The sequence below is a fragment of the Leptidea sinapis genome, chromosome 34 (genome assembly GCF_905404315.1).
Source record: "Leptidea sinapis chromosome 34, ilLepSina1.1, whole genome shotgun sequence".
NCBI classification, from domain to species: Eukaryota; Metazoa; Arthropoda; class Insecta; order Lepidoptera; family Pieridae; genus Leptidea; species Leptidea sinapis.
The window spans coordinates 9,235,975-9,252,709 of NC_066298.1; positions in this window are offsets into that span (position 1 = coordinate 9,235,975).

The following is a 16,735-nucleotide window of genomic DNA, read 5'->3' on the forward strand; positions in this document are numbered from 1 at the left end:
TGAGTCTATGTGCGAATTGAATGTGAGTTGATTATCGATAAGAACACCTAAATCACGGATTTCACTTACTTCTTGTATCTCTGTATTATTTAACGTGTAAACAAAATTCGATGGTTTCTTTTTGCGGGTAAATTTTATAAGGAAGCACTTGCTGATATTTAAATACATATTGTTAGTGTTACACCATGTCCATATTCTATTTAAATCGGTTTGTAGTTGTGCACAGGAGACAGGGGATGCGGTAACATAAAGCTTCAAATCGTCCGCAAATATAGAGAATTTGGAGTGGAGTATTACTGAACTAATGTCGTTGATAAATAACAAGAATAAGATAAGTGCAAGGTGGGATCCTTGCGGCACACCAGAGGTTGCATAGTAAGTATGTGACTTATAACCGTTGGTCATCACTATTTGGGATCTCATTCCTAAATGAGATATAAGCCAGTTAAGAAGTGAACACACCGGCGGTTTTTAATTTCAGTGTAAGCAAATTGTGGTCAACTTTGTCAAATGCGCTTTTAAAATCTGTATTGATACTGTGTACTTCATGGCCCTTATCTATGTCACTGCAAATATTGGAAACGTAGGATACTAAGTTTGTTTGGACAGATCTTCCGTTGAAAAACCCGTGTTGGTTATTTGAAATCACTATTTCAAAGCTGTAGCTGCGACGAGATTTTAGTGAATGAAGTTTAAAGAAGTCGAGGCGTTGGGTATAAGGGCATCTATAAGATATTCCAGGTGTTGAAAAAGCTAGATGTCTCGAAAAAGACCGCTGTATTGATTCAATGCGTTGCGACTGCAAACTGTAGAAAGGATTCCAAACAACACTTGCGTATTCAATATGGGTTCGTATCAGAGCATTAAACAGTAGTATTTTGGTTTTTACACGACGGAATTTATTGGTGTTGCGTCTCATAAAGCCAAGCATCTGCGTAGATTTTTTAACGACTGAGTCTATGTGCGAATTGAATGTGAGTTGATTATCGATAAGAACACCTAAATCACGGATTTCACTTACTTCTTGTATCTCTGTATTATTTAACGTGTAAACAAAATTCGATGGTTTCTTTTTGCGGGTAAATTTTATAAGGAAGCACTTGCTGATATTTAAATACATATTGTTAGTGTTACACCATGTCCATATTCTATTTAAATCGGTTTGTAGTTGTGCACAGGAGACAGGGGATGCGGTAACATAAAGCTTCAAATCGTCCGCAAATATAGAGAATTTGGAGTGGAGTATTACTGAACTAATGTCGTTGATAAATAACAAGAATAAGATAAGTGCAAGGTGGGATCCTTGCGGCACACCAGAGGTTGCATAGTAAGTATGTGACTTATAACCGTTGGTCATCACTATTTGGGATCTCATTCCTAAATGAGATATAAGCCAGTTAAGAAGTGAACACACCGGCGGTTTTTAATTTCAGTGTAAGCAAATTGTGGTCAACTTTGTCAAATGCGCTTTTAAAATCTGTATTGATACTGTGTACTTCATGGCCCTTATCTATGTCACTGCAAATATTGGAAACGTAGGATACTAAGTTTGTTTGGACAGATCTTCCGTTGAAAAACCCGTGTTGGTTATTTGAAATCACTATTTCAAATAACCAACACGGGTTGCAACAGTGCCACTGCACTGATATGCCTAGTTATGGTAGGAGTAACAAGAGATTCAAAGAGCTTGGCAAGGCAAGATAGTATTGCAATTGGCCGGTAATTTTCTACTTTCGATAAGTCGCCCTTTTTTAATATAGGCACTATTTTGCTTTCTTTCCATACTTCCGGGAATATGCCATCTTGTAATGATTTGTTAAAAATTAGAAACAGAGGAAAAGAGAGAACAGTACTACATTTATTAATGAAAAATGGGTGGATATCGTCAGGGCCGCTAGCTTTAAAAATATTTATTTTTTTGATTTTTTTAATAATATCTGTTTCTGTTATATAAATACAATTGATGAGTGTGTCCGATAGTATTTGTGATGGGTGATTGTGTGTAGAAGTCTTTATATTAGAGTACACTGAATAAAAGTGGGAGGCAAAAAGGTTAGCTATTTCAGGGCCGGTATTTGCCACGGAGTCGTCTTTAGTCATTCTGTCAGGTAGTTTACATTTATTTTTCTTTTTATCCTTAATGTATCGCCAAAACGCCTTTGGATCTTTTGTTATATTGTCCTCAATATTGTTCCTATAAACAGACAAACAATGATCATGTAAGGAGTGACACCGATCCCGGAGGATTTCAAATTCCAGTCGATCCCGCGGGTTTCTATATTTTTTATATTTTGCACGGACTTTATTTTTTTCCGAAAGTATTTTTATTAGTTGTCCAGTATACCAGTGAGGATATCTGGAAGTTTTCACCTTGCGCTTTGGTACATATTTTGATATAGTTTTCCACAACTTGTTATGTAGGACAGAAACCATTTCATTTACATGTTTTTCTTTTAGTTGGTCCTGCCATGGATAGCTTTTTAATTCTTTTTTAATAGCATCATAGTCAGCTTTGAAATAATTATAATCGCTACGGGGCTTATGTTTAAGGAAGGTAAGGTTGGGAAAACTTAGATTTAAAACGAGATTAGGATGATACGGATAATACTAATTTAGACAATAATTGTAATGGTTTACTTATATTTACAGAGTTGAAACTGCAAAGTACTAAGTCTAATATATTGCCGTTTGCGTTTTGAATATTATTGATTTGGTATAAATTATTAGTAGAGATAAAATCAATCAAATTATAACCTAAGGGATTGTGGTGGTATGATGGTAGAGTGTATGTACTATTGTTTACGGGTGACCAGATAATTGAGCTCTGATAAAAATCTCCAATTACAATTAATTCTTCTGTATGATCGATGACAGAGTTAGCGTTATTAATAAAAGCAGCTTGAGTGTGAAGTTTGACAGGTGGAGGTAAATAGACAGCACAAATTGTTATTTTTTTAAGGATGTTATTCAGATTCAACTCTATAGTTATCCATAGATCTTCACATTCGCTTTCATAATGACTGATACGTGCTGAAGTTATGTCTTTCATTACTGCTATCATAACTCCTCCGCCATCCAACTTGCTATTACTGGAAGTATGGCGATCACGGCGGTAGACCACATAACGACCATTGATGAATTCGTTATCAAATATTTGATTGTTTAACCATGTTTCGGTAAAAATTATAATTTTATATTCATTTTGAAGAATATTTTTATATATTTCATTAGTTTTTGTACGTACCTCTGATAATATATGTCAACAGAATCGAATTTGGAAATGGAAAACTGAGTCGCATTTAAATCTAAAACATAAAATACATATAGTTCCTAAGTAATTGACTTGAGAGTGTCATGACTGCGGATTAGAATGCAGGAGCACGTTTCGTCTTTTCTCATATAGATTCGCCCGTTACGAACCCATACATACTTATAGCCCGAGACTTTAGCCGTTGTTCGAGCAGCTGCATGTAAAGACTTATTTGCTGGGGTAAGATGTTCGCTAACGTAGATTGGGGCAAGAGGAGCACTTCCAGAAACACCGAAATGGCAAGAGTTTAGCTTTTCATGAGCCTTTTTATTTTTATTGAACTTTGTGACTGCGGCTAAGAGGGTATCACGTTGACGAGCACTTCGTAGTTTTGCTATTACAGCTCGGGGCCTTGTACTTTCTTTGTCCAATTTAGCCACGCGAGTAACATGTTGAATATCAGCATCTCCAATAGAGCATCCAACAGCTTCAGCAAGGCTTATAAGAGTTGTGGACAGATTTTCGGATCGATGTTCAGGGAGCCCGTTTATTTCAACGTTAGATTCGCGCATGAGTTGTTCGACGTTGCTCAACCTAGTTGTCAAATCTTTAACGGAACTTTGTAGTTTGTGATTGTCCGTTTGAAGATATTTTATGACTTCATTTTTTTCGTCCAACGATTTTTTGAGATCTTCGTATTGCTTATTGAAGAACTCAAAGGAATCTTGGTAACTTCTCACCTGTGTTCTGATGTCCTTCAGTTGTTCGGCAACTTGCTGTTTAATTATTTGTGACACTTCCTGTCTGAGAATGTCACGAAGGCGGTTTTCTGTTACGAAATGATCTTGGTTGTTAGGAGACTGCAATACTGGGTTAGCTTTATTGACATTTATGTCAATGTTTAAAGATGTTGTGTTCAGAGCAGGCGTATCTGTCAACGAATGACGTTTGCATTTGCCACATTTAACAGTCCGGTTCAGTTCTTGACGATGATCTTTGAATTTTGCTGAATCAATATTCATACAGGAAAAGTGGTGTGGACCCTTGCACGAGGAACAATTTAAAAGGCATCCACGGTCTATCTTTTTATTACACTCTTGGCAATTCATAGTGCGAATGCTTCAAATCGACACAAGCGCCTAGTTCCGCTGATAATAAACTTCAATGAATGTTCAAGTAGGAATTTAATCCTTCACCCAATAATCTTGTTATTAAATTATAAATAAAAAACAAAATATTTTTGGAGCTGAGATTCGAACTCGGTTCGACGCGGCACAATCTAACGCCTTAGTTAGCCACAGAGCCACGAGGATTCTGACGCAATATCTGCAAACTGCGTTCACGTTAAGTACTTGGGCAAAACGATCAACACGAGACTGCTACATCACCCGACGGCAAAGTTTTTTTTTCACTGTACCCACAATAGTTTTTAATTTTTTTCACTGCATACCACACTACTAATTTTGTTTCTATAATAAAAACCGGTAAATTAACTTTCTGTAACAACACTTTTTGACCACAGTTCACTTTAGTTCATAGCTTTCACTTTAATCAGTTTCTAAATTCTAATATTCGGGTTTCACTGCTTTAAAATTTAAAACAATACGGAGCTTGACTAAGCGAGGTGTCACCGTTAACGTCTATTTATGACTATTATTTTAAAATTATATTATTAATATACGCAAACTGATCTGTCACAGACGATGGCAAATCTCATAATGGCGGCCGATTGGCTTGTATTAATGTAAATATATGCGTGGGGCTATGTATTTACACGTTTACCGGCTTGTTTTGGTGCCTCACTATTATGTAAGGTGACACGGAGTCCTTCATATTTTACTCGTCCGTGGGTAATCATATGCCCTGTATGATCTTGTGTAATCTGTTACTGCTTAAGGAGAGTGTACATGTATAATAAGAATTGAACCTCACAACGATATTCTTACCGTGAAAAATAATAACCGTATTAAAGCTTGGTTCAAATGGTTTTAGATGCATTTGAATATTGATGTCATAGCAAATTGAAAACACCATTTATATTTCGTTTATACAAATATGAAAACAACATTAATTATATATAGATATGTATAGAAAAAATAAACAGTGAAAGCATTGAATGAATGATTTCATTACTTAATCATATCAAATTAAATTCAAACATTGCTTATATCATACTAGCTGACCCAGCAAACGTTGTATTGCCGATATAAAAATCGCGATACAAATTTAAAAAAAAAATCATAAAAATCAAAAAAAAATATTTGGCGTGGACCACCCTTAACATTAGGGAGATAAAAAATAGATTTTGTCCGATTCTCAGACCTACCCAATATGCACTCAAAATTTCATGAGAATTGGTCAAGCCGTTTCGAAGGAGTATAACTACAAACACCGCGACATGAGAATTTTATATATTAGATTTAATATTACGCTTTCAAAATTATTCTATTTAAGGCGCGGACTGACTAGGATTGTAAACGCTACAACCAACCCTACATTATTTGTGTTGGTCATGTGGCTAAGCTAAGCAAATGGGCATTTATTTTACTGGTTTTCTTTTGTTTATTCAAAATTTACATAATAAATTGAAAAATTGTTCGGTTTAGAAAAGTACTAATTCTATTCAATTCTTTAAAAAAAGAATATTGTTATCGCTTAAAATTCGGAGATTTTTGACTCCAAAGTTTATTTTTGGGAAGCAACTTCATATATATAGATATTTCAAATTATATATAAATATTCTATTCGGTTAAAAATTATTATGAATTCCTTCTTTGTGCACTGTATTTTTTGCGTCGGAACATTTTCATTGCGATATGTTGTAATCGACTCCCTAAGAAACCAATTTTTGTTGATATTGCGGTATGACCGCGCCTTAAGCCTTAATTGTGTCGCGCGGCCCCCATATATGTAGTATGTTTCCTTCTAGCAAATAAGTTTTAACTATTTACTTGAATAAATGGTAAGAAATAATAAATAACAGGCTTGTTTTATCTAATCAGATAGTTTTTATTAATATAAATCTTCGAACTTTAATAATAGTAAAGATCACAAAACAGTATGAACATTTTGGCAATATTTTTTTCTACCATACAAATATCAAAGAAAATTATTGTTTAAAAGTTAATAATTATTGTTTAAGTTAAAATCAAAAATAATATTATTTTACAAATAACGTTTTATAATGTCTTACCAAAATTTAACGAAAATTAACATGAAATAAATTACTTCTAATCTTAAGGCTCAAAAATACTAAGATGAAACTTTGTTCAGTCTAGACTAGACTAGATCACTGATTCAAAATCTTCGTGTAAGAGTTCTTCTTTTATTTTATCACTCAAAGGCCGCGACATCTTGAAATAATAACTATTAAGCATAACAAACATATAAAAATTGGTTTGCAAAAAAACTTACGTAACTGGTATAGTGGGGGACGCAAAGACCCCAACTCGACTTAATGAGAATACTAAAAATGGCAGTTGCTCACAATATATTTATTTATTTTATTTTATTTATTTATTATCCAATTAGCAAGGCAGTGCGACTTACACAAATTAGACGAAACACTAAAAGGAAAAATTACAAACAAACAAGGAATATTAAAGAATAATTGAATTAATTATACAATATCAATGTTCTCCACGTGCCTTAGTATTTCAGAAACTAGGGAAGTCCAGCCATCATTGAATGGATCCCATTGAGCATTCTTGTCCAAGAGCGCGTTGAAATATGGCAATGAACGCGGCAACGGCACGGCGGTGTCATGGCTCGGGCAACGATGTGATGAAGCGGAACCACGAAAAGTTTATTTTTCGTGGGCGAAAATTATTGAATTTAGGGACACGTATAAGACACAATTGCTCATGAAGATTTGGAGCATCAACGACTCCTCATAAAATTCGACACATAATTTTTTGCTTGTCGCAAGTTTACTCGAGCTCCAGGGTATTGAAACCTAAACAACCTAAGAGAAATTTGGTTGGATACATCAAAGGATAATATCCATAGCAACGTTCGTACAGGCATCTTAAGCAGGCCTTCTACATTTTTCTAATAATAGTCCGTACTTTGTACTTTTACGATGCTTAGTTTATTAGAAAACCAAAAAATCGTCAACGTGGGTCTCCGTGGCCCCCACGATACCAGTTAAGGATTAAATATATGATTCTTGCATCACTTGTAAAGACATAATTTTCATTATATCCACTGCTGGACAAAGGTGTTAACCAAAGATTTCCATGACCGCGCCCATCCAACTTTAACCTTAACCAACTATTTTATGATGGTATAAAAATTTTGTGTATTTGAAATTTTCTTCTAATACCATTTTAATGTATTCGTTGAAAATAACAAATATATTCAGCTTGTAGCTAATTTACATACAAAAAACGACGTTCGGCACGCAAGAAATAATTTGTTAAATTGTTTGTTCCTCTTTTACAACGTAGTGCCCAAGTTTCCGCTATTAGGAACACGCTGTTGTATATTTACGACATTTTATTTGTATTTTTACAACTTTCTCCGTTATCGAAAATTATTTTCAACCAGACGTATATTTTACGATTACGTTGGAGGTTGCAAGATCGTAAATACAGTGATTTTTTGTCACAATTCTTTAGTATCCAAATGTGTTCACAGTTTTATCCTTTTTTAAGAAAATAAGGGTCGAGACGAGCAAGACGTTTAGCTGATGGTAATTGGTACGCCCTGTCCATTAAAATACAGTGCCGCTCAGGATTCTTGAAATACCCAAAACTTCTGAGCGGCACTACAACTGCCCTCGTCACCTTGAAACATAAGATGTCTTATTTTCCCAGTAATTTCACTAGTTACATACTTTCCTTCAGACGGAAAGACAGTAATACTTACACATTACTTTTTTGACGGCTTGACGGCAGAAATAGGCGCTGTTATGGTATCCATAATCTAGCTGGCATCCTGTGCAAAGGAGCCTTCCACTGTTAAATCTCAATCAATAGAAACTCCTCAATTATAAATCACCGCTTTACCATCCTGGTTTAAGATAATTGCTTCATGTATACAGTACAAGTTTTAATGTAAATCTTTTGAACAATGTGAAAAATTCTGAAAAGCTACATTGTAGTAAATTATTACAGCATGGGTAGAATAGAAGTATTCTCTAAGAAACACCTATTTGATATTATGAAAATTATTAAAATAATTTGATGATTGCTTTAACAACGGATTGAAGATAAACAAAAAGCATTGATTTAAAATAATATAGATCATAGGTATGCTATCAATTAATTTATTACTTAAGCACTAGAAAACAAAAAACAAACAGCTAGTAAAATAATAAGTGACAGTATAATTGTTTGACACATAAGACTTTAAAGATAAACATAGAGTGCGAGAGAAGACTGACTGACGGACTGACACACACCACGTACACAATCCACAAACAAACACAAACACGTACATATACATGCACACAAATATTTACATAAAAACATACATACATACACACAGCCGGTCCGAGGTTCGAGTCTCCTTAAGAGACGTCCCGCGACTGTTGTTGCGTAGTCTTTGCGGCCTCCACGGCCCACGGTCTATGTCGCTGTAAAAGCCTTAAGCGCTGACAGCATAGAGGAGGTATGTATGGAAATATATTTTGGACACATTATCCGACGCCTTCCCTTAGAAAAAATGATAGTTATAGGCAAAGTGGAGGGCAAAAGACCACGCGGACGATCACCCAGCAGCTGGTCGTACCATATCAAGACACTCACTGGCCTACTGACCTTCTGAAGTATAGTAAAATTACACCAATATTTAAATCGGGACTCACTTCTGACCCAAATAACTATCGCCCTGTTTCGGTGTTGCCGACCACTTTAACACTTATAAGTTACTTCATATAAAACAATTTGACTTTACTAGGGGACGCTCGACTACGGATGCAGGTGTTGAACTCATCAGGAATATTTTTGAGGCCTGGGAGGAATCACAGAATGCACTTGGTATCTTCTGTAATTTATCTAAGGCTTTTGATTGTGTTCAACATTCAACGCTGGTCAGGAAGCTATGCCACTATGGTATAAGAGGATCTGCACTCGATCTTCTGATCTCATATTTAAATAATAGGATTCAGAGGGTCGAGGTGAATGGCAGGAGATCTCCTGGGACTCCTCTCGGTATGGGGGTACCACAAGGGTCTATTCTTGGACCCTTCCTCTTCCTAATTTATATAAATGATCTACCTAACCTTGTAGAAAAAAAACACAAGGTGGTATTGTTTGCGGATGACACTTTACTTATATTCAAAGTGAAACGAAGCCAAGTTTTGTATGACGAAGTAAACAATGCTCTATCTGACATCCTGTACTGGTTTAGCGCCAATAACTTATTGTTAAATAATCATAAAACCAAATATATTAAATTCACCGCGCCAAATGTCATAAATGTAGATGCGAATATTTTATTAAATGGTGAGGTGGTAAAACCAGTAGAATCTGCTATATTTCTTGGCATTACTCTTGATTCCAAATTGCAGTGGGGCCCCCATATTGAAGGATTGGCGAATAGGCTTAGTTCTACAGCATATGCGCTTAAGAAAATTAGACGGTTAACTGACATAGATACGGCGAGATTAGTATACTTTAGTTATTTTCATAGTATTATGTCCTATGGTATATTGTTATGGGGCAGTGCGGCCGATATTAATACTATCTTTGTGCTGCAGAAGATGGCTATTCGCATGATTTATAACCTGGGTCCTAAAGAATCATTAAGAGTAAAATTTAAAGAAATAAACATTTTGACTGTTGCTTCTCAATACATTTTTGATAATGTTCCGTATGTTCATAAGCACATTGACGAATTTTCTAGAAACTGTGACATTCATAATGAGTTTCTTGCGCCCATTCTTCTCAGGTCTCAGGCAGTCTCTTTTGAATGGGTGGTAGTTTTTGACGTTCAATAAGTGATTTTAAATCCTATTTTGAATAAATATATTTGAATTTGAATTTGAATATATTATGAATTTGGAACAATAAAAAATTATTAGTCGACGTACTATAAAAAATGAGGAAAAAATCTGCTATTCATGAACCTTCTCAGAATTATTTGACAATTTAATTTCATGATAAACTCTCAGACAGTTCATCGAACAGAAACAGTTTCGGCTCCCTCACCTTTCACTCAATACCAGACGTGGAAGACAATGAGGCACGTGGTTTGGCCTTACACAGACCACTATTCAATAGAGTAAACTTGGAATACTTTATCGCATTTGATTCAAATATTATTGTACGCAATTCAATGATGTTCTATGCGATGCATAGTTATTATTTGCTAATTTTAATTACTTACGTAGTAATTTTTTATCTTTCTGTGTCGAAAAGATTTACTTAGTTAATTTATCACTAACATTTTACAAAACAATTGCAGAGATTAAAAGTATTTTTAAACGGTATATTTGCATTACATAGTTTACAGTGGTGTTTCCTTATATTTTAATAAGTAATTCTAAGAATAGTTAATTTGTTTCAATTTGCAAACCTTATGTCTTAAATTTTTTACTTTCATTTTCATTTCACGTAGTTTTAATATTGTGGCACAGTGGTTCTGTTGTTATGTTAACCTATATTTTGTACTGGATGTATTCTATTCGAGGCGGCTCGGATAAGGGGTCTGGAAATTGTTTTACGTGACACGTTATAACGAACGAAGAGGAGTTGAGCGCGCTCTGAATCACTAACTTGGGCTTGATTCGTGAAGCCTACTCTATTTAATTTTATATCTGCGAACCAATTTGGTTTAACTTTTGATTTCTTTTCGTTTCAACTTTTGTTTTGTAAACGTGACTTCCTTGATGAAATTTAAATTGTGACGAAGTTTTGATACTTATCTCTGTATAACTTAGATTACATTTTTGATTGTAGACTAACTGTATTAGTATGCTTTGTTTTAAAAAGAGCATAATAAATGGTGCATTCTTAAAAATTCCATACCTTTTCTTTCTTTTATATTTTACCACTAAGAATTATAATTAGCTGTTAATATGTTTTGCATATTTATTCATTCTTGACAAAAAACTTTCGCTTTTCTAAAAAATGCAAAGAATTTAGGTTTGGTCGCTGCTATATTTTATTTATAAAAGTTTTCATATTGAAAGTAAAGAGATGATTTCCCGTTCTAAAGTACTTTATTCACCTTTAGTTACTCTTTTAACACAAATGAAAAGTGTATTATCATGTACGATAGTATGACCACTTCTATAGATAACCATAATATTTAAGTTTGTTAAATACATTAAACTGTAGTTCAGACCGGAAAATTTCAATATAAGATCATGAAGAACTCAAAAAGACATAGCTGCCAAAGGATCTGGAGAAAATAATGAAATTTCAATATAAGTATCTGCTCATTTTCATGAAATTTGAACCAATGGTCACAGACCCTGCCACTTAGCTAGAGGTCCGGGTTTCGAGTCCCGGTAAGTGCAATATATAAAAATATCGAGAAAAAACAGTTTTCTATTAGAACTGGTTCAGACATGTACTACCTATCACAGACGAGTAAAAAAGAAGGACTCCGCGCCGTGATATTAGCAGGTGTTAATATCACCTTTATGCTAGTGTGTGTGCGGTTACGGGGGATACCAGTTACACAATTTTTTCTCCCTTAAATAATCATATATGGCCACAAATACTTTTATAGTATCGTTTTCACACTTTTTCACAACGCACGACGGCATTTTTTAATATTTTATTGCGATGCAAACTGATCTGTTACATACGATGGCAAATCTCATAATGGCGGCCGATCGGCTTGTATTAGTGTAAGTGCGTGCGTGGGGTTATGTATTTACTCGTTTACCCGGCTTGTTTTGTTGCTTCACTGTTATGTCAGGTAACACGGAGTCCTTCTTTTTTACTCGTCCGTGCTCCCTATGTGATACTATAATACTAGGAGTACCAAGTGATACAGCACATAATATTATACACACCTGTAGCAAAGCCTTCACACAATATTCATCAACAAGATTCAAAGCTCTTAAGGCAGTATTAGAGCGCAGTAGCCACGTGTATTGCAATATGTTTTAGTCACGTCCATAGTTTGTGTCCCAGGTGCGGATTAAAGCTGAGGCCAGAGTTAATTCCCCTCAGAGTTTCCGAGCAAGACGTAGCAAGTTATCACACAGAGACACTGTGTGTTCTAATAAAGGTGAGAGTACACTAGGTGATATTGGTAGCGACAGAACACAATGATTCTTAAAAGTTTCAAAAGTTAGTGGAAAAACATTACGGTTTTTAATCGACTTCGAAAAAGGGGAGGGTTCCCGATTCGATTTTTTTTATGTATGTACACCAATTACGCTGAGATTTATGATCCGATTTACGTGATTCTTCTCTAGTTTAATGTGGAATGTTTGCCATTTGGTTCCACAATAATTTGACATGGTTTGGCCCAGTAGTTTTCATTTTATGAAGATTTTTCAATGTATATTTTTGTTTACGTGGATGATATTTTTATAGTTTGTGTATAGCTTATTTAGGTGGTTTCATTTAGTTTGATTATATATTATTATTATTAACCCATTTGCCGATAAGTGGGTCTTATTCTACCTGTCATTCTGGCTAACAAACGTATTTCACGATATTTCATTGTCACTCACAAGAACTTGAAATAGGGGATCAATATTGTTTAAGGCACGTGGAACCTTTCGTAGGCCTACAAATAGCTACTTAATAAAAATGATATTTAATATATGACAGTAAAAAGCAACGAAATTTATTATATATTTTATTTTATCAATAGGTAGCACATACAAATAATTGTATTTTATTAATATTAAGGGTAAAAGATTTGCATAATAGTTGTATTCAATTAAATCTCTATTAAGTTATTGTATACTTTTGCGTTTTGAAAGTATTTTTTTTTAAACTTAGTTTTTTTTTATTTAACAATACTACTGTTATTGTTATACTACCCATGATCTCATGCGGAACTGAAGAAGTTGAAAGTGCGTTTTTATTATCTTATGATTATATTATATTGGGAAACATAATAATTAGAAACTATAATGTTCGAATTTGAAATAAGATAAAATTGTCACTTTATATTTATATTATTGAAAAATTATCATAACAATAAATATTCTAACTGTAACAATAAAAAATAGACATCCAAAAATTAATTGGATGCAATATATTCTAAGCGAGCCTTTGTTAACACAATATGATGAATAATTAATAATCTTTATTTAGTTATTTTTCAAAATTCATCTTTAGTCGTCATATTATATTGAGTTAATTTATTTAAGTCATTTCAGCTATTTCGGACTGTGTTAGATTCAAATAAAAGAAACAAAATTTGAACACTATGTAACTTCAATTGCATAACCAGTTCTGCAATATTATACCTATAGTTTTGTGAGAAAGTGAGAGCAATTTGACTTTTTCCGCAACTAATTCCAGATTCAATTTGTTCGTCTTTTGTGTCCGAAACCCGACATACATAACTGCGAAGACACAAGCTTGAGGACTTGATACAGAGGATGATGCAGATATGCTTTGCTAACATTTGTCACGTAAATTCTTAATAAAAGATCGATTCGGAAATTGATTGAAACTAGAGATTGTTACTTTTATTTTTGATACAAGATAGGGTAGGCTAACATAATATTATGTTCTGTTTACCAAGCACTGTTGCAGACTATCTGTTAATAAATCCAGCTCTCGCAGGAGACCATTTATTAATATTGTATAGGCTTGTAATGTGGGTTTTGTACCAAGCAGAACGCCGCCTGAAAATAAGTAAAGAATTATAGAGATATACTAAAAAGGTTCTAAATTAACATTATAATGGGGTGGTCTCTCATTTTTCATATTTTCACCGAAGTATTGAATTCGAGTAACATCAGGCAGCTCTTGTGATATCTGCACGAGCATTAGTTGATTAGCGATTGCCAGTACGATTTCCATCGACTTCGCTTAGCGTGTGTTTTATATGTCACTCACAGATGAGCCTAAAGCATTATATTATATTTTATTGTGGAACCCAAGCCCGATGACCTTGGCGTCGGTAAGATGTGACGGCGTAAGCCTGGCCATGACGACACGCGCTTTGTGGCAGCTTAGCCACTGACGGGTTATGTTAGTTTGGACAAAGCAGATTAATCAGTTGGACTCCAATACCCTTCTATTATGAATTTTTCTATAGGACTTCCGAGGAATTTTAAAAAAAGATGCGTTAGGTTTACTAGTTTCTTGGCTGATATATTACTTGTTTTACATCCTGAAATATATCCTTTCCTCGTTTCTCCTTGATTTGATAACATGGTTAATCTGAATGTGAACTTTAACTACGTACAACTTCATCGTGGAATGAACTTCTACGGTTTTAAAGAGGATACTTTTTTTTTTTTGTGGAATATTAGGACAAACCTGGCGTTAAGTGTTAACCGCCGCCCACATTCTCTTGCAACACCAGAGGAAACGTGTGTGCTCCTGTCCCATAAAATGGAGCCGGTATTGTCTAAAGAGTTGTTCTATTGTGAATCTTCTACCACACATATTACCAGGAATTTTCCTAAGTCCTAGAGAACCTGCTGCTTAATTCCATCATACAAACTTCGCGTGTTCTTCTACAGTGCGTTTGATAAGTGTGAAGCCCCAGGCTTGAGGGCTTGGTACAGAGGATGAAGCAGATATGCTTTGTTGAAATTAATTGTTATACTTTTCTACCCATCATCATCACCATAACATCTGCTGGAAGATGACCACAGATGTACAAGGTAATCTAACCCGACCATGTCCATCTTTTAGAGTCCAACGAACACACCTTCAATTCATAAAACATAATTCGTGAAACTTACTGTCCGAAAAGCTATCTGGCCTTTTAGCTTTGTGCCCAGCCCACTTCCACTTCAGTTTCGCAATACTACACTCTTATAATACACATTATCAAACGTATAGCAACTTTGACAGAGAATCGAGGTCGATATGATATGGGTTAATGTGCAAGAGTAAATCAACTTAAAACGCCGACAGTAATCCTTTGGTGTTGCAAGAGAGCATCAGTAGTGAGGACCCGTTATTAATAAACAGAATGGTTTCTATTCAAAGTACAATGTATTCAATAAATCATTTTAATCATAATTATTTTTAAAAAACGCGGCAATTGTCACGTATTAGCGATAATATCTACAATACTATAACAACAGTAATCAGATTATGAATAATAATTATAATATTAATACTTCATTGCCTTTCAGGCGACCTCTTCAGATCATTTGACGTAATATAATGTTTAAATTTGACAAATAGTTTCGTCTAGATCCTAGAAGAACGCCTAACATTAGCGTCATGATACCGTTCTACAAGGCTAAAGGGAGCATTGCTGAATATTAAAACTATAGAACCATCTAATTAACATCACAAGCTATGAACATTTAAGTCAGTGGTTCAAGTAAGGCATGGTCCTTATTGGTAGAGTCTCTCCGCCATAATTACATTACGCCCGGAGTGGGCACCACAGACGCCATGGAAGACAACTGACAGACAAGTATAAAGCCCCAAAAGGTATCCCTACTTTGTCTTTATTGAATAAGAAAATGATTTTAATCACTTTAATATTATCATGCTAGCTCATATGGAAAGCACCCCGAGCCCAACTGATTGAAACCAGAATCGAAATCTATTATTACTTTTTATGCTATCTGTACTACTGTAACTGCAAGTACAACACACACACACACACACATACACACGCCTTGTTCCCGTCGGGTTAGGCAGATACAATAGAATGCCATTTGCTTCTATCCTTTCAGACCCCACGCGCTTCCTCTACATTCATTACTCTTTTCATACATGCTCGTAGGTTGCGGGTGCTTCGGACCTCTCCTTTTCTCAAAACGCCCCCAATTTGATCGACGAATGTTTTACGAGGTCTCCCGCGACCGACTCGCCCACACACGCTTGCCTTATATATTTGATGCGTAATTCTTTCTTCACTCATTCGCTCCACGTGTCCAAACCATTTAAGCATTCCTTTTTCAGTCCTTGTCACAACATCCTCTTTCAAACCACAGCGTGCTCGTATTACCGCATTCGGAATTCAATCCGTCAGTCTAACCCCACACATACTACGCAGTGATCGCATCTCAACTGCGTTAATTCTGCTTTTATGCTTCTTCTGCCATACCCAAATTTCACTTCCATACATTAACGTGGCGACAATCACTCCATTATGTACAGCCATTCGCGCTTTTATAAAGGCATGCAGCGCTCCATTCACAAGTACAAGCCGCAATTATTTTCTCTAAAGATTATATCAAACTCACAAGCCCTGTGCCCTGTGCTTCCCCGGGGCGTAAAAGAATAGGGTAGTCCCAGGCCCTAGGGTGTCATAAGAGGCGACTGCGTGTTATTTAAAGTGGGAGAGTCACGCTACCGTCTTTTGACGTCAGCACAATCGGGCCAGACTTGTCCGGGCTACTTACCACACTCGCACAGAATA